Consider the following 19,239-nt stretch of genomic DNA (forward strand, 5'->3'; position numbering starts at 1 on the left):
TGTGTAGGGATGGGAGAGACATTCAGTTCAGTTTGCATTTAAAGTTCAACCTACCTAATTTGCACTCTCCGAAAAAATACGCAAACCAAAATGTAGTCATGCTTCAAAATTCATACTTCTCTGACTTTTGCAGCACAGTTCATCCAAGTAATGTAAACAAAAATTCACATTCTGGTGAGTGTGTATATGAATGAAGATAGCATACAAAAGCATGATTACATTACAGAAAATTGCCTTGCAAAAGTGTGTATATTAGGCAAAGTAGCATTCCGAAAGTAGGAGAAGTTTTCATTAAAATGCAGGTGAATTTTCATGAATACTTTTTTTTTAATTAAAAAAAAAAAGCACACCACTGCAAACTGATCTAGAAATGTGGAGATCTGAATCCAAGAATGGAGAAATGAGAAACTGAGAGAAGCCAAAATCATTAGATTTGCCCGTCCCTCCCTTTCCGTCGCCTTATCCTCGCTTCACTCTTCTGCATTTGTGCTCCAGTCCTGAGTTTGAGCTCAGTGGGTATTTCCCAGGAGGAACTGGAGAGAGCCAAGGCAACCTGTCTCCTGCAGAACTGCAGTGCCCTGTTTTTAATTCAGTGTATTCCTAGTGCAGTGCATGTAATATACAGTTCACAACATGCCTGCCATCCTCTAGGCCAGTGCATCATTTATAGGAGAAAGGGGGTGCTTAGTGAAATCTACAAGCCCCATTCTCTTGACCCCCTGTGGTCCCTCCATTTTTAAAAGCCAAATCTTAGCCTTCCTGTAAGCTTCCAAGAGCATCAGCTGCGGGGGGGGGGGGGGTATTTCCCCTCTGGTTCTGCTCCTCCCCACCCAGTAATTTGGGTACCATTCTTGGCCCCTTGCTTTTGCTCTTCTGCCTGCCCGCTACCAGGTTGTTGTTGTTCAACTTGCTAGTTTGATTGGCATGAAAAATCGGGAGTGGGTTGAAACACACCCAGAATATGACGTGGGTGCATGCTTCAGCCCTAGTTAAGCACTTTGAAGTCGTACTGAAGAAGCAGTGTGTGTCTTTTATAGCTTTCCCATTGAAATCAAGGATAATTCAAACTGGTTGGATCGTGACACCTCTACCCCCCCCCCTTTTCCTTTTCCTTTTTTGCATTATTCAGAGCAAGTTTAAAGTTCAGCACACACAGACAAGTGAGACTTTGGGTGGGGGAGAGAATTCACTAGCCTTTGCCATTCAGTTGGGGAAGGGGGCAGTTAATTTTTTTAAGCAGCATCAAGCCCTGCCTGCTTGACCTCTGCAGAGAACAGGATGTTCCCTGCGTTTGTCTCAAGGGAGTGACACAGGAATGTTATTACTCATTTAGACCTACAGATGGTCCTATCCCAGAGGTTTGGGGATGGAGTGATAATAATTCGCTTTCAGAGTAACCCTGCGAGGTAGGCCACCTTCCACCCTTTTTTTTTTGGCAGATTAGGAAAGCTGAGCCATTCACATCTTCATCACTCGTTGGGAGAGTTCAGAGGGAGCTTTTTTTGCTGATCACACAGCCCCTTTGCACAAGCCAGCCAATAAACAGGGATGTCACCCATTAACTATGGTTTCCTGTTTCATATGAGCTGGGAAACTATGGTTACTCCACTTCCAAACAAGGCAGAATAGTAAGACCATGGTTTTTAAGTTGATTTAGTATATTGGTTTACAGTGGTACCTCGGGTTACATACGCTTCAGGTTACACACTCCGCTAACCCAGAAATAGTGCTTCAGGTTGAGAACTTTGCTTCAGGATGAGAACAGAAATCGTGCTCTGGCAGCGCGGCAGCAGCGGGAGGCCCCATTAGCTAAAGTGCTCTTCAGGTTAAGAACAGTTTCAGGTTAAGAACGGACCTCCAGAACGAATTAAGTACTTAACCCGAGGTACCACTGTATTCCAATAATAAGCTGGGAAATTATAGTGAATGGAAGACACACATGCAAAGGGAGGATGGGATGGATTGTATGTGTTTGTGGTTGGAAAACTCATGTGTTTGTCTGAATGTGGTCAGTAACTGTCACATTGTGGGATGAGTTGCATTTGCGAGATACAGATAAGACGCTGCAGACAGAGAGGCCTTCCTGTCCCCATCCCACATACATATGTACATACGCATGCAGTATTTTGTAAAAAAGGGAGTTTCATGTATTGAGCTGTGAGTCATCATTTGATCAGTTCATGGATGGCCCGAGACATCCAAATTGCAGTCCAAATTGCAACAAACAGGATCTCAGCAGATGGGGGATACATAGGAACACAAGGAACATAGGAAGCTTATCCATCTACCTCAGTATTGTCTGCCCTGACTGGCAGCAGCGCTCCAAGGTTTCAGGCAGGGGACATTCACAGTCCTACCTGGGGTTGAAGCTTGCACCCTTCTGCATGGAAAGCCACTGAACTGCATCCCTTGAACTGGTTTAATTTGGGAAGCAGCAAGCAAAGCCAAATGGGAAGGAGGGGTGAGGCTGTCAGTGCCTTTGCTTGGAGAGGGTGGGTGTGTTTGGGAGACAGGATTTTAAAAAAAAAAAAATCTCTCCATGGGGATGCTTTTTGGTATGATATGGATAAACATACCACCAGAATGGAAAATGCAGGGGAAAAGAAATCCATTCTGGTGCAAGGTTTATTCACATCATTCCAGGAAGCACCAGGAGAAAATTGTTATTTTGGGGCTGATGTGTTTTATCTTGAGGATGTGTCTATAGCCTACAATCTTAAACTGTTCTGAAACCCATCTCGTAGCCTGTGGTTTCTTTGACCCTAGTAATTATAGCCTTGAATAGGTGCTAAAAATTATTTAAAAGACTTCAGGAACTTGACATTGCCAGGGTTCCAGGGTTGAGAATCCGAAACGCTGTGCATCTGCACCTTACATTTAAAGTAGTGTTTCACCACTTTTAAGAGTCATGGCTTCCCCCCAAATATCACAGGAACTGTGGTTTGTGAAGGGTTTTGAGACATGTTAGGAGAGCCCTATTCCCATCACAAAGTGCTACAATTCCCAGAGTTCCCTGAGAAGAGGGATTGGTGGTTAAATGACGGAGAATTATAGCTCAGAGATGGGAATAGGGGAGTTCCTGACAACTCTCAGCACTCTTAACACCCAAGATTTTTGGGGGATGCTATGACTGTTAAAGTGACCTACTGCTTTAACTGTTAGGAGCAAATAGGGCCATAGTTAAACCAATTCAATACTGGATTAACGTGTGTAGGTAGTCTCTAAACCAGTCCTTTGCATCCAGAGTTTTATGCTTTATTGTTCCGCCTTTATAAATGACATTTTTTTTCTCCCAACTTACCTACCATGAACTTAAAACCACTTTTTCTCTCACAACAACCCTTTGAGGTAGAATAGGCTACTAAAAGAAACTCAACTAAGGTCATCCAGAGAGATCTTTATAGGAATTCAACCCAGAACTCCTTGGTCATAGACCAACACTCTAGTTAGGCCGACCGGGAAGGGGGACGGGATATGTGACCCTCCAGATCTTGTTGGACTCCAGTTCCCATCAGCCCCAGCTGGTGTGGCCAATGATCAGGGATGATGGGAGTTGGAGTCCAGCAACATCTGGAGAGCTCTTCCCTGCTTTAGATGGCAGTACAGTTCACCAGTGGCAATTCTTTCACCTTAAATTAAAAGTGGGAACTATTTTTTATTTCAGTTATTTGTGCACGGATAGCTTTAAAAACATGTTATTGCAATGTTTTCATCCCTCCACAATTAGGCTCAGTCAGTTAGGCTAAGAGGGTGGGACCGATCCATGGTCACCCCAGCAAGCTTCATGGCTGTGTCGGAATTGGAACCCAAGACACTGACACAGACACGGTCACTACACCTCACTGTAGAAGGCAAACTTTTGTATAAATGTCAGCAGATCTAAAGGCACAGTTCCTCCCAAGCTGGCTGTGTAAGTACAGCTGTCTCCTAGCAGGCTGTAGCTGTACTGCATTCAGCAACACAGTTTAGCATTCTGGGTAGCTGGTTTTGCTGCAGTGCCGCGAGTTTGTTGTGTCCAACACCAGGGTCTGCCCTTGTTGTTTTGTTGTTGTTGTTTATTTCCCTTTTAGTCATCAGTTGTATTAAAAGCTTTTAATTCACTCTGTCTTCCAAAAGCCAAGGGATGCCTGCTGCGTATGTGTGATTTGCCTGGGTGGGGGGACGGGGAGAGAGAGGGAGGGAGAAAGACTTTCTCAGCAGAGGTGATTGCAGACACTGGGAATGCAAGCAAGTCACCTGATTCCATTGCAGTACTTTTCAGCTGCTCGCTGATGTCTTGCCAGCCCATCCCCTTTCTCATGGAAGTGTGCAAAGCAACCTGGAAGGGGTGTGTGTGGTGTGTGTTTGTGCACGCGCATAGCTGATGAATTTTCTTTGTGAACTTGTTGTTACATGTGGTAATCCTTAGCAAAACATACCAGAGGAGAAAGGAGAGCTGGAAAGTCAGTGATCTTTCATTGTTGCCTTTCCTCCACCTCCTGGCAGGGAAAAATAAATCATTCTGCTTTGGTTTGTGAAAGTATTCTGTTCATTCACTTTCAAGGTATTCCTTGGTATGGGCCAAATAATTCCCACCCCCCGTGCACACACTTCTCAACCGCAGACTCCATTGAACATGCAAGCATTTTGTCTTAACTTTTAGCCGACTGGCAGCTCATGGGATGACAGCACAAAGAGAACCTGGCTGCTCTTTTTCATGCCCTCGTAACCTCAAGGCTACGCTACTGCAATGTATTGTGCATGGGGCCGGCCACCTTTGATGACTTCCCAGAAGGTAAAGGTAAAGGGACCCCTGACCATTAGGTCCAGTCGTGGCCAACTCTGGGGTTGCGGTGCTCATCTCGCTTTACTGGCCAAGGGAGGCAGCGTACGGCTTCCGGGTCATGTGGCCAGCATGACTAAGCCGCTTCTGGCGAACCAGAGCAGCGCACGGAAACGCCGTTTACCTTCCCGTCGGAGCTGTATCTATTAATCTACTTGCACTTTGATGTGTTTTCGAACTGCTAGGTTGGCAGGAGCAGGGACCGAGCAACGGGAGCTCACCCCGTCGCAGGGATTCGAACCGCCGACCTTCTGAACAGCAAGTCCTAGGCTGTGTGGTTTAACCCACAGTGAAACCTGTTAGTAAAAAATGCAACTACTATGCTATTTACAGGGAGCAGTTTATCTTACCAGGTCTTAAGCAACTATATGGGCTACTTACTGTTCTGAGCATAACTCAAAATACTGGTGCTTACTTAAAAAGCCTTAAGTAGCATGCTGACCCTGGGTGTCTTAAGTGGTTGCCTTCTATTGCTACACGGTTCTGCCCAACCACTACCTTTATCATCTGAGGTTCTCTTCCAGAACCCGCCACCTCCTAAAGTTAGATGAGTTGCGTCCAGAGATGGCCTTCTGTGACATGGCACCCATTTTATGCAATGCCTTCTGTTGGGAGGTTTGCCATACTTGGTTCCAATCATGATGTCTTTCTAGCACCAGGCAAAGACACATTTTATTTCCCCAGGCATTGCAGCATGAGCTGCTGACTGGTAGTCTAATCTGCTTTGCTGAATTTTAGTTGCTATTCTGTTTTGTATTTGGCACTAACTACTGCAGACTGAGGGATGCGGGTGGCACTGTGGGTTAAACCGCAGAGCCTAGGACTTGCTGATCAGAAGGTCAGCGGTTCGAATCCCCGCGACCGGGTGAGCTCCCATTGCTCGGTCCCTGCTCCTGACAACCTAGCAATTCAAAAGCACATCAAAGTGCAAGTAGATAAATAGGTACCGCTCCGGTGGGAAGGTAAACGGCGTTTCCGTGTGCTGCTCTGGTTCGCCAGAAGCGGCTTAGTCATGCTGGCCACATGACCCGGAAGTTGTACGCTGGCTCCCTCGGCCAATAACGCGAGATGAGCGCCGCAACCCCAGAGTCGGTCACGACTGGACCTAATGGTCAGGGGTCCCTTTACCTTTACCTTACTGTAGACTGCCCTGACATTTCTGGTTGAAGGTGCCCTTAACATCTTTTGAACAAAGCAAAGCTTAAATTTTGGACAAATTCTGGCCAAAGTAAGTTTTCTTGAAATGCTCCAATAGCCCATACAAATGACGAAGATATGGCAACCCACCATTTGGGATTGGGTGGCATCACTTGTGCATGAAACCAGGAACAGGAGAGTGGCTTCCGCCCACCCGTATATTGGCGTAATAACCACAGCTTGAGTTGTTGGTAATTAAGGAGTGATTCATACATAAGTGTACATCAGTTAATGTCTCATCCACTTGATGACTCGCAGCCACGGATGTGAACCGCCCCCGTTGAAAAGCATTGTGCTCGAAGTGAAGTTGTGCTTAATCTAGAATGGCTATTGTGCACATATACATCATCACTTGACCTTGTGCCCAAGTGAATTGCCCCTCCACCCCACTAAATAAATTGCCGGTTTTTGTTAGAAAAATTGGTGGATTTGAGAAAAAGGCTTCAGCTTTATCTTACAAGACCATCATCTACGTACTGGATGTGACTGGTTAGGATTAAGTCGTGTGTATAAATAAATCTAATCATGCTAGTAGACTTGCTTAAAATTTATGTAGCAAGGCTCTACTGATTGGAATATGTGTGACTGCCAGATAGTGTTTATTTACTTTCTAGACTGATGTTCTGACTTAATTCTTAGCCTTCTCTGTATTTTGTTTCAATATTTTGATTCTGGATTTTTACTGACGTCATGTATTTTCATTTTATTTGTATTCTAGTCTTGATTTTCCGTTTTTGTTATTTTGTGAGTCATTCGGAGACTTTTAAAAATATTATACAGTCTGTAAATTGGATGGCTAGATGAATGAATGAATAACTAATGTCTTTCTGCCACAAAAATCAAGGCATTGTACAATATAAAATGATCTCTTTACAATACAAGGGACATGATATGAAAGGGAAAAGGACTTGGAAGGGAAGAGGCAAAATAAACAAATGTAGGTTCCCAAAACATTCATCTTGCTATATAATGAAGTGACATGATGACCTGTGGAATGGCTGCTGATGAAGACAGTTATGGGAGGGAAGGAGACAAATATCACGTGGACCCAGGAAGTCTTGTGTAGAGGGCCTCAGTGTCTCACTTCCACTCAGATGGTGGAAGATGAAGGCAAGTTCTGGAAGGGTAGCAGCTACCTGGCAATTGGTCTTCGCCAGGCTGAGGGAAGGGGCTGTACTGTCTTGCCTGTCCCTCTGATATTTGGGGGGAACCCATGATGCCATGAGGTAGGCCCGAGAAGGAAATCAGAGATTAATCATTTCATCTGGAGGAGAATAGCAGGCATCTGACAGATATGAAATAAAGCTGAAGCCAAGCTCTTCCGTCCCACTGAAGACCGAACGCTCCTCATTTCAGGAAGAGCAATTTGCTTTGTAGACATATTTTGCCTCCAGCCAGAAACCATAGACTGCCTGTCCCTGCTGAAAACAAGAGGACTTCTTTTCTGATGAGTCAGCAGGGGACATTATCTGGTTGCAGATAGCTTGCTTGAACTTGCCTTCTGTTACTAGGGGCAGGGGATTTTGTGGTTTGTTTTCTGGACCCTTGGCGAGTCGCCTGAAGCCTATATCTGATGCTTATTGGGGTAAAGACTGTTTTTGTTGCTTATCGTACAACAGGGGCAGTAATTCATTTTCTCTCCCTCTTGCCCCTTAAAAAAAAAATCACAGTCTTGCCTTCCTAGAGATTGTTCTTGGCCAAGATGTGAAATGGCAGGTGTTTAGCTTGGTCACAAGTATCTTTGACAATGAAGCACAAACTGTGGGGGGGTAGGGTTGGGGCACCTTAGACCTTGGAGTGCAAAAGTGGCCCTTCAGGCTTATTACCTGGCCCTCTGAACCCTTCATAGGCCGTGCCACTCTCTGGCCCTGCTTCACACCCCAGTTTTTTATGCCTGGTCAGAAAGCCTCTTTGAATGCTTCAGGCTTGTCTGGATGGAGGCCAGAGAGTGTGTGTAGAAACTGGTTTCCTGTAGAAAGGTAAAATTTGCATTCATTGCTCTTCCCAATTCTGCCTCTGGCCCCACCCGGCATTGGCATGTGACCCACGGAAGTTTGCCCAGGAGGGAATGAATGCTGGAAAAGTTTCCCCACTCCTGCTCTAGGGTGATCTGAAGATGGAAACACGGAGCAGAATTAATTCTGATTTTGACGGCTAGTAGGTATAAGCCTTTTTGTTGTTGTTGCCCTTGTATTTTTAACAGCTTTCTGTTAATGTAACAGGATGGATGTAATTAGATTTTTGCAGGTGGTAGCCTCCAAGGACAAAGCTAAAGGGCTTTGATCAAATATTATTTTTAGCCAAATAGGTCCCCTTCTTTGATTCGGCCCAGAGCAATGTGAGCTATATAATTGGTGTAAGTAAATTTGGAGTGTGTACCTAGATAACTTGAGCAGTAGTAGGACTTCTATGGAGGGACAAAACTCCTTGTGGGCTTTTCCTCATGGGAACCAACTCTTGGGGATGCTCAGGCACTAGGTTTTCTGCCTTGAAAGGGATGGGAGAGTTTGGATCAGATGGCCCATGAGTCTTTCTCCAATGCTATTATCTCGAGGACTGAGCTCAAGAGAAACAAACTAGGGTGGTACCTCAGGTTAAGAACTTCTTAACTCAGGTTAAGAACGTTCTGGAGGTCTGTTCTTAACCCGAAACTGTTCTTAACCTGAGGTACCACTTTAGCTAATGGGGCCTCCCGCTGCTGCCACACCACCACCACACAATTTCTGTTCTCATCCTAAAGCAAAGTTCTTAACCTGAGGTACTATTTCTGGGTTAGGAGAGTCTGTAACCTGAAGCGTAGTTGTATCAGTTTGGAGAAAGAAGTTGTCTCTGAGCAGCTGGGGTCATCACATCCAACCCCTCCACATGCAGTTTTTCTGCTTAGAAAAAAAAAGTTGGTATTTTTTATATATAAAAAAATCAAAACAAGGTGCATGAATGCAAAAAGATAAAAATAAAATCTAAACTGCATTTTTAGCTGGCCTTGGTGGCAAGTATGTTTCACGTTTGCAGTAATAAGGTAAATTAATATAAGACTGCTTTTCAGGAGAACCCCACTTGCCAAAACAAAACACAGCCCTGGACTAACCTCTGCTTCTATGGATTGCAAATATTGCATGCCCCGTGATTTTCAGCTTCCATTAGCAAAGACATGATGACTTTGGAAATCATCAGAAAACTTCTGAATATCTGTCTCTGCAGGCAGTTTCACTGGTTCTGCTGGATGATGGGTGATGATAGGCTTCCAATTCACTTGTAGTTATTTATTATATTTATAGTCATCCCAGATGCTCAGGGCTGTAGACATTGTTCTTCCTTAGTTTATCCTTGCAACAACCTGTGAAGCAGATGAGGCTGAGAGATGGGTGACTTTCTCAAGTGTATTTCTGAGTTTTGCGGCTGCGAGGAGATTTGTATTTGGGCTACTCCAACATGCTAACCCAGGGATGGAGAATTTGTGGCTCTCCAGGTGTTACTGGACTCCGGTTCCCATCAGCCCCAGCTAGCATAGCCAGTGGTCATAGCATAGCCAGCTGGATGCTGTAGTCAAACATCATTTGGAGGTTCAGGTAGGTAGCCGTGTTGGTCTGACGCAGTTGAAATAAATAAATAAATTGTCCAATAGCACCTTAGAGACCAACTAAGTTTGTTTTGGGTATAGGCTTTCGTGTGCATGTATCTGAAGAAGTGTGCATGCACACAAAAGGTTATACCCAGAACAAACTTAGTTGGTCTCTAAGGTGCTACTGGACAATTTTTTTATTTATCATTTGGAAGGCCATAGTTTTCCTGTCCCTGATCTGCCCTCAATGCCAAGTTGAGGATGCAAGTGCTTGCTTCTCTTACCTTGATTTCTGCTCTCTCACCTTGAAGCCCCTACAGCAGGCATGTCCAAGGTCCATTTTGGGGGCCTAATCCAGCCCACTGGTCGGTTTATTCTGGCCCCTGTGGCAGTTTATTTCTTGGGGTAAAATCCTAAAAGAAGGTCAACAACTTCAATCCTAAAAAAAAGCTCATCCCCCAAAAAGCTCAACAATTTCGGTCGGCCCTCACGCATGTTCATGTCATCAAATCCGGCCCTCTTTGGAGAAAAAATAATAATTTGGATGCTCCTGCCCTATAGCTTATGCTGAGAAGGGCCACTTCTTATGATGTTCTGCCAGTCCTGGATATTTCAGTGATGGTTACCGGGTACAGACCTACACCAAGCTACGGGAATCTGTCACTCTCCAGATGGTTTCTGCAGCACCCTTCAACCCTCACTGTTGGCCATGCCCGGCAGCTGGAGCTGAGGGAAATTGGAGTCCAACAACAATCTAGAAGGTTACAGACTCATCATTTCTGGCCTAGGGCAGTAGCAACGTCAACAACAATGACATGTTAGACAGAGTGAATGGTAAGACAGGAACAACAGGCCAGGCCCACGCTCCTGCTCTCAACAACTGCCTTCCATTCCGATTAGTCAGAGTTTTATAAACCTAGATAAAGTAGGCCGTGGATTTCTAAACTAGTAGGTGTCATGGGGTTATTAGAGCCATTCCCATCTCTCACTCTCCACCTGATTTTGGGAGTTATGTTCTTACCCTGCCCTTCCTCCCACGAACTGAAGGCAGCGGACGTGGGTGATCTCATTCTGTTTTTCCCTCTCACAGCTGCCCTCTGGACTGAGAGGTGGTCAAGGGCCATGCAGTGAGTTTCATGTGAGGATTTGCAGGGCTGGCCCAAGTCATTTTGTTGCCTGGGGAAGACAAGATGGAGCTCCTCCCTCTCCCAGAAACCAATTGGCCTGGCTGTTGAATTTTAATTCAACACTGGTGCACTGCTGCACCAGCCACCCACATGTAAGGGCAGTAGACTATCATAGGATCAGGGCAGGCCATAGGACACACAGAGTTCTGTTCTCCCAAGATCTTGTCACTGCTTTTTCACCACAAATGCAGATCTAGGCCCTAGACACAGAGCTTCTGGGGTGCTACAGCAGGAAGCACAGCTACGGCATCCAATGGAAGGCGGGGCGCAGGCGGGATTTTGGTATTGCAAAGGGTGGAATATGAGATGCCCTGGCCCACCACTGTTCACCGCTCTGCTTGGTGCCGATTCAAATAAAAGCAGCATGCAATGCATGCATCTATCAAAATAATGAATGGAGAAACTTTGGGAGTTCGTTGCGTTGGCTAAATCAACTCAGTATCTTAGATATAGAGAACAAAAACCAAAGGTATGAAAGCTTTGTGGTAAGATGGATTTTAAAAAGCAAAGTACAGCAAAAAAAAAAAGTACAGATGTGGACAAATGTAAAGTATCAGTTTATAATGCATTAAGAACTGAAATCCATAGCTTTGTTATGAGTTGGCAGTTAACATGTCTTCACCAGGGCAACACTTTCCCTTTGTATTTCGTAGTATGGCTTATAATATTTGCAGTTAATTATAGTTATTGATAAAACCGTAATGTGCTAAGGACATTTACCAGTTAAAAAATAATTTTAACACATAACATTCACTTATGTAATGTTTCCTTTTCAGTGGCATAATTAAATGTGTTTTCAGTATGGTAGATACAAAAAAGCTACATATTGGGTACTTAGTGAGGGTGCTATTACAACCTTCTGATGTGTCCTGTGAAAAAGGACATTCAGCCACTGCCTGCTGCCTGCAAGGAAGGCTAAAAATGGACCTGTGATACCTTAGGTTTGTCTTTTCTGTTTTGTATAACAGGTTCCTGGCTGGGGTCTTGAGTTGTGAGCACTTCAAATGTTCTGAATCCCAGCAGGTCTTAAAGAAACAATACCTAAGAGCTGTGTGTTTCGAGGTTGTTGTCGTTTGCTCCAGATACTAAATTCCATGCATATGTTGGGTTAGTTCACACAGGCAACCCAAAAGTAGGCAGAAGCGAACGAAAGACCCTGTTGTTCCACTGGCAACGTTGCTTGTGATTTGCATTTCTGCCCGTATGGAACCTTGTGGGTCTGTGTCCCCTGCAGCCGTCCAGCCCTGAGCAACATGTAGACAGGAATTCTGCCTCTTCTAAAGCTGCGTCGCAAGGGCCTGGCATTGTTTTCGCAGTAGGAATTCGAATGCCACAAGGAAGTACAAGAACAATAAGCAGAGTGTGTGAGGCTGAGAGCCAAGCGACCAAGTTCCGGAGCATAGCAGTAAAGTGTCAAGAATCCAGCAGTTTACTCACCCTGCCATAGCACATAATTTTATGTCCCCCGCCTAACGAAAATGCAGTCCCAGTGAAATTGCGGGAGGGCATTTAGCTAGTGAGGTGCCTAGCTGTGACTCAGTGTCTGGCTGAAATGGGTGGGGTATCTGTCATTTCTGATTAACTCAACGACAGGGCTTCCTGACATGCAAATCATAACTTGACTTGCCTGTCCCCTTGGCCTGTCCTTCACTCCCAGAGACAACCACTTGCTGAATGGAACAAGGAGAAGGGTTCAAGTTGGGCTAAGAAGAGAAGAGAGAGAGGCCTGCAATCTTGTTGTCGTCAACAGCTGCATGTGAGAAGCCCCTAAGACAGGAACGGGGAAGCAGTGGCTCTCCAGATGTTGCTGGATTTCAGCTCACATCAGCCCCAGCCAATGATCACAGAGTGATGGGAGTTATAGTCCAACCACGTCCTGAGGACCACAGGTTCCCTATCCCTGTCCTAAAAGAATTTCAATACTTGCAGCAGGCTCTTGGTCAAAGTCAAACACATAAACTGCATTTCAATATTATAACTGCTTTAGAATGTGTGTCCCCCCCCCCCAAAAAAAAATGTGGATCTGTTTGCCTCCCTTGGCTCATTCGGAAAGAAGGGTAGGATATATATTGATGATGATAATGAATATATAGGGTGCTTTGATGCAGGTGATGGGAGCTGTGGCCTTGATTCAATGGCTAAAAAGTGGCTTTTGCAGTACAGCAAACAAGAGAGCTGGCCTTTGCAGTTACGGCACTCAGACCTTGGATCGGCTTGTTTTGAGAAGTTCATCTGGGGCCAGGATTTCTACCCACTCTTTCTGCAGCAAAACACAATTGAAGCAGCTGGTGCAGATATTAAAAGAACAAAAAATGCAAACAGCAGTTGAAGTAGACATAAAAGAGGCCAAATTAGTAAAATGCATGTGCTGGCTTTTAAAATCTTTGAATTGACTTAGTGGTTGTTGTTGTGAACTGCATTGGATGCATTTCATTGCAGAAAGGTGGATTAGACATTCTTGCAATAAATAATAAGAATAGGCACTGTAAGCAGTAGTATCTGAGAAATTCTAGTGGTCACTCCATATACCAGGGGCAGAAAACCTGAATCGCCTGCAATCCCAGTGTTGTATTACAACTCCCATCATTTCTTGCCATTGGTCACTCCAGCAATGTGTTAATAGTGACTTTTCCCGCCAAGTCTGGATGCTTATGTAGCCAAAACAGCACTATCTTGCAGAAGAAACTAGGCTGTGGGGGGAACTCCAAGCTTTGCAGAAGCACAACAAACTTTAGAGGGGAGAAAGATAAGGGGCCAAAGGGCCCTCTCAAACAGCCTGCAGAGGGGCTGAGCATGCAAATTGGGCCTGGAGGACAGGAAAGACTCATGCTTAATATTGTGAGATCACTACAGTTACAAACCGGGGCATTTCCCTTTTCTGAAAGTATATTTTGGGTTTAGGGGAAATGTAAGGTGACAATAGGCCTTTAGGCTGCAGCCAATGAACGAAGGTTGCCAATGGAGCTCAGTCCAAAGTGATGGTAATATGTGAACAAATCAAAGTTCAGGTTTGAGAAACCTCAAATGGCCAGCGTCTGTCTTCCTTGTCTTTCAAAGCTGGTGCATTAACTACTTAGGATCTATCACAGAGACAAATGCTATTTGTCGAATGTCCTGCTTTCTCTGAAGACAAAAAACCCTGACACAGATTCTTGCTAACAGCCCATGTTTCTGTCAAAAGGCTGCAGTCCTATGCATGCTTATTTGGGAATGAGCCCCAACAGATGCAGTATAACCTCTTTTTCAGTCATCAAGCCTAGAATCCTGCTATAAGTGTTTCTTCTGTGCAGTTGGTATCACGCAGAGCAAAAACTGAAGTTGAATTAGACCAGAAGTAGGGAACTTCAGGCCTAGGGGCCAAATATGGCCCCCAAGCTTCTCTATCTGGCCCCCAGGACCTTCCTCAGACCACACCCCTTCTCCCCAGGCCAGGTCCCTCACAAGCCCTGCTTCACATCCTCCTTGAGTGTTTTTGCCTGGCTGGAATATGTCCTTAAATTCTGATCGTACCTCTTGTTTGCCTCAGTGGTGGATAGAGAGGGATGCGGGAATGTGTGTAGAAACAGTCCTACAATGCAAGAGTAAAATGCACATTTGCTGCTGCGTTCAACTTTAAGCATTGACATGTGGCCCCCGTAAAGTTTCCCAGAAGGAAATGAGGCCCTAAAGCTGAGGTAGGTTCCCCACCCCCACCTGTTTCAGGGGTGGACTAGGAGTGGGGAGACCTGACCTCAAATTCCAGCTCGGCCATAAAGCACACTTTGCGATGAAGGGGGAATGCTGCTTCGACCCAGTCACTATGCAAACACAAAAAGTACAGAACAACATCCTTCAAGGCCAGACCATAGTACACCGGCCTGCACCTGACTCGGCTTCTAGGCTAACTCAGGGCTGTCTCAGGTTCCAGGCTGGACTGGTGACGGAATAATTTATTGCTTGCTGAAATGCCCCGAGATGTGAAGATGGACCCTGATTCATTTGATGGTTTTACTAAGGGATTAGTGACCAGGGGTCAGCAAACATTTTCAGCGGGGGGCCGGTCCACTGTCCCTCAGACCTTGTGAGGGACCGGATTATATTTTGAAGGAAAAAAAGTGAACGGATTCCTATGCCTCACAAATAACCCAGAGATGCATTTTAAATAAAAGGACACATTCTACTCATGTAAAAACACGCTGATTCCCGAACCGTCTGTGGGCCGGATTTAGAAGGCAATTGGGCTGTATCCGGCCCCTGGGCCTTAGTTTGCCTACCCATGGAGTAGAATTGGTTTGTCAACAGCTGTTAGATCGCTTAATGGAACTTCCATGTTGAATTGCTGTCAACATCTGAATACTAGGGGGCGGGGAGGACAGCATGGGAGAGTTTTCGAAAAAGTGGCTTCTAAAGCAAACATAAATGCTTTGTCTCTGTGCCCTGCTTGTGGTTGGCCGTGTTGGGAATGCATGGCTCGGCTAGATGAGCCCTGAATCTGATCCAGTAGGTGCTCTTTTTGCACCGGCACCTTTCTAAAGCCGCTTGGGCTCATCTTTTTAAGTCACTGGCAACCTGTTCTGTCGCTTCTGCTGCTACGAGCTCCCAGAGCTTGCACTTGGCACACAAAGAGGAGCTGGCTCTGTGCTTAGAGGTCATCTTGGGTTATCTCCCTCACTCCTCTTCAACCATTGCCAGCCATTCTGAGCATTGTGTGCGCTCACAGTTTTTGGCCGCTCAGATTCTTTTGGTCTTGGTAAAGCCCCTTCTCCTTGGTTAGTTCAGTGGTAGAGAGTCTGCCTTGCATTAGAAGGTCCCCGGTTCAAGGCCAGGGAGAGCAGGGGAAAAGCTGCTGCCTCAAACTGGGCAGTTGCTGCCAGTTAGTGTGGACAGTACTGAGCTAGATGGACCAGTGAGTCAGCACAAGGCAGTTCACTAGTTTGGAAACTGGCTTGGCTCACTTGGTTTTAATGTGTGCGGAGCCGTTAACCTCTCTTTGCTGGTGTGCTTGCTCTCTGCACATGTTAGATACAGTGGTACCTCGGGTTAAGTACTTAATTCGTTCTGGAGGTCCGTACTTAACCTGAAACTGTTCTTAACCTGAGGTACACTTTAGCTAATGGAGCCTCCTGCTGCTGCCGCGCCGCTGGAGCACGATTTCTGTTCTCATCCTGAAGCAAAGTTCTTAACCTGAAGCATTATTTCTGAGTTAGCAGAGTCTGTAACCTGAAGCGTATGTAACCCGAGGTACCACTGTATACTCTAGCCTGCACTGCAAGGGCGATTTTATGGGGTGTGAGACAAGACAATAGCTATGCTTGCGACACAGGTTGGACTAAATAGCCCTTAAAGTCCTTTGAACTCTTTTGCCTTCTAATGAAGATTGAAGAGGTTATCGCAGGGAAGCTGGTTTTGTAAACAAGTTCCTAGTCCTCGTGTGTGTGTGTGTGTGTTTACAAGAAATATATTTAGCAATGGGAGGAATGTGCTAAGAGGAGATGACATTGTGAAACATCCCAGTCAATTTCGTTTGATTGGATGCACATCTCTTGGCTATTTCCATTGTCGGGAAAGTACCTTCTCTTTTTAAACGTCCGGCTTACCTTGACATGCCTAACCAAAATTCTTCCTGCAGCCAGCCATGTTGGCTGCAGCTGTGTGCATATAGCTGGAAAAAAAAACTTGGGTGCAGTTATTATTCCCCACCTCCACCCCTTACAAGGGCATCAGATCAGCAGGAAAACTTAGCTTTTCATGGATCATCTGTAAACTGCTGCAATTAAGCCTACGTTTGCAGGACATAAAAGTAAAGGGACCCCTGACCATTAGGTCCAGTTGTGACCGACTCGGGGGTTGCGTGCTCATCTCACTTTATTGGCCGAGGGAGCCAGCGTACAGCCTCCGAATCATGTGGCCAGCATGACTAAGCCGCTTCTGGTGAACCAGAGCAGCGCACAGAAACGCCGTTTACCTTCCCGCCGGAGCGGTACCTATTTATCTACTTGCACTTTGACATGCGTCCGAACTGCTAGGTTGGCAGAAGCAGGGACCGAGCAACGGGAGCTCACCACGTTGCGGGGATTTGAACCGCCGACCTTCTGATCGGCAAGTCCTAGGCTCAGTGGTTTAACCCACAGTGCCACCCTTTGCAGGACATAAGTGACTGCAATTTTTCCTGGTGTTCTCAGGATAAGAGAGAAAGCTAGACAAGGAATATTGGGCTGGGGCTGTCTCTGCTAGCTGCCTTTAACTTAAGGGAAGAGCCATAGACTCGTGAGGGGAAGCCCCACCTTCCATGGATGACAAGATCAGGTGGTACATAGCCTGGATTGTTAAATAGAACACTTCCAAGTCTGTTTCCCCCTGGAATTCATGGAATCTTTAAAGAGCAGCAGCAGTAACATCTAAGGGCTGGGGAGAAAGACATTTTTTACCATTCCCACCCCTGCCTTCATCAGTCATTGCCGCCTTATATTTAATTTAAATCTTGCTAATTTTATTGTGTCTTAGAGTCATAGAATTGTAGAATTGGAAGGGATCCTGAGGATCATCTAGTCCGACCCCCTGCAATGCCAGAATATGCAGCTGACCCATATGGAGATCAGACACGTAACCTTAGCATTATCAGCACCATGCTCTAGCCAACTGAGCTATCATCAGCTACTTTAGAGACCAGCTGCTGGACAGAGAAACAGCAAATAGGTATTTTACATAGAATTGAGATGGGGAACCTGTGGTCCTATGACCAAGTCATTCCACCTGCACAACACCTAGTGTCATATATGACGGTAGGTGTGGGGCAGGTAACAAGAGGCTTGGACAAGAGGAACTTTGTAGGCACCACCAATCAGCTGATTGGCGGTGCCTGCAAGACTCCTTAGGACTACAGTTCTCATCATGCCTGACCACTGGTCCTGTTAGCTAGGGATGATGGGAGTTGCAGTCCAAAAACAGCTGGAGGGCCAAGTTTGGCCAACACTGCCTTAGGCACAAGCTGATAGTCAGAACTTGGGAAGCAATGTAAGGCTTCTCACGCACTGACAATCAGCTGATCTTCAACATTGGAGAAGACCTACTGTGCAAAGGGCTTTGCACACACCGCCAGCTAGTTGACGGTTGGTGTTTTGCTCACTGTTCTGTCAACACAGTTTGATTTCAGGCTGCACACTCACCTGGCATTATTATGTTGCCAGGTGATTGACAGGGGAGCAGCCCAGGCCCATTTCCCTACCTCTGTTCTACCGTCTTTAACACTACAGTTTTCTATAGTAATTGGGGCTCTGTGTGTATTCCACAGTTCTGGGACCACACCATGCTAGTGAAGAATTCAGCATCCTCAGCATTATTGTCTATTTTCTGTCCTTTAAGGGTGCATAGGTAACTTTGAAAGGTGTGCCAGATCAAATCAAAAGGAGCCAGAAGAGTAATTAAACTGAAATTTGCAGGGATTCATATTGCACAATCGCGCAGAATGTGCAGATCAATATTGGTAGAATTCTGTTTGGGTGAAAGGACTTACAAACAAGAAAGGTGGCTGCAAAGCCTATATACAGTGGTACCTCGGGTTAAGAACTTAATTTGTTCCAGAGGTCCGTTCTTAACCTGAAACTGTTCTTAACCTGAAGCACCACTTTACCTAATGGGGCCTCCTGCTGCTGCTGCGCCACTGTGCAATTTCTGTTCTCATCCTGAAGCAAAGTTCTTAACCCGAGGTACTATTTCTGGGTTAGCGGAGTCTGTAAACTGAAGCATCTGTAACCTGAAGCATATGTAACCCGAGGTACCACTGTATATGCTTATTCCCTGGATATTCCAAGTGAAATTTGGTGTGTGGCTAATGGAAGAAGGTTCTTTCGCCACCACTGTGGAAGTGCAGGGGGCCTTTCCAGACTGGCCTTCCCCGGCGGAGAACTGTGACTTATAGTGACTGGAGCAGCCCAGTGTTGATGATCCTGGGAATGCTCCTCCTATTGAGAGGGAATATAACAATAACTATTATTATTATTTTATTATTATTATTATTTTATTTATACCCTACCTGTCAGGGACGCAGCGGGAGCACAGGGAGGGGAGGAGATGGAGAGCGAGGGGGAGCAATCCGAGGGGAGCGTAGGAGAAGAGGACAGTAGCCCGAGAGATTCCATGAGCCTCTCCAGCGAATCGGAAGATTCACAGAAGGGGGCGCCGATGGCCAGGGCCAGGGGGGCCCCAAGGGGGACACCCCAGAAGCAAGGGGCCAGCGGGGACTCCCAGAGCAGCAGTTGGAAATCAGGACCAGCTTCCCCTCCAGAGCGTAGTGGGGGGGAAGAGTCCCAGGTATCAGGGCCAGCGTATTCACCACCAGCGAGAGAAGATGAGTCAGGGTTGACCACGCCTCCATCGGAGAGCGAGGGAACGGTCGAGAGGAAGGTTACCGGCTACGCGCGCGTGCCAAGTTCAAATGTACAGGTGAGCGGCACAGCAGGTTGCCCGGATAGGGAACCAGGTCCTAAAGCCTG

General features: G+C 45.9%; 1 protein-coding gene across 4 annotated transcripts in view; it reads left to right on the forward strand.

Annotated features, from left to right (window-relative positions):
- Positions 1 to 19,239, forward strand: part of LUZP1 (leucine zipper protein 1) — a 67,595-nt gene that overhangs the window by 27,953 nt on the left and 20,403 nt on the right. The window contains exon 2 of one of the 4 annotated variants that reach the window (XM_083750702.1): positions 1,440 to 1,628. The exons of the other annotated variants lie outside the window; for them this stretch is intronic. The gene's annotated coding sequence lies outside the window, so the exon portion shown is untranslated. The remainder of the gene's footprint in view (positions 1 to 1,439; positions 1,629 to 19,239) is intronic. 4 annotated transcript variants of the gene reach the window in all.

The sequence above is a fragment of the Podarcis gaigeae genome (assembly GCF_964106915.1).
Source record: "Podarcis gaigeae genome assembly, chromosome: 8".
NCBI lineage: Eukaryota > Metazoa > Chordata > Lepidosauria > Squamata > Lacertidae > Podarcis > Podarcis gaigeae.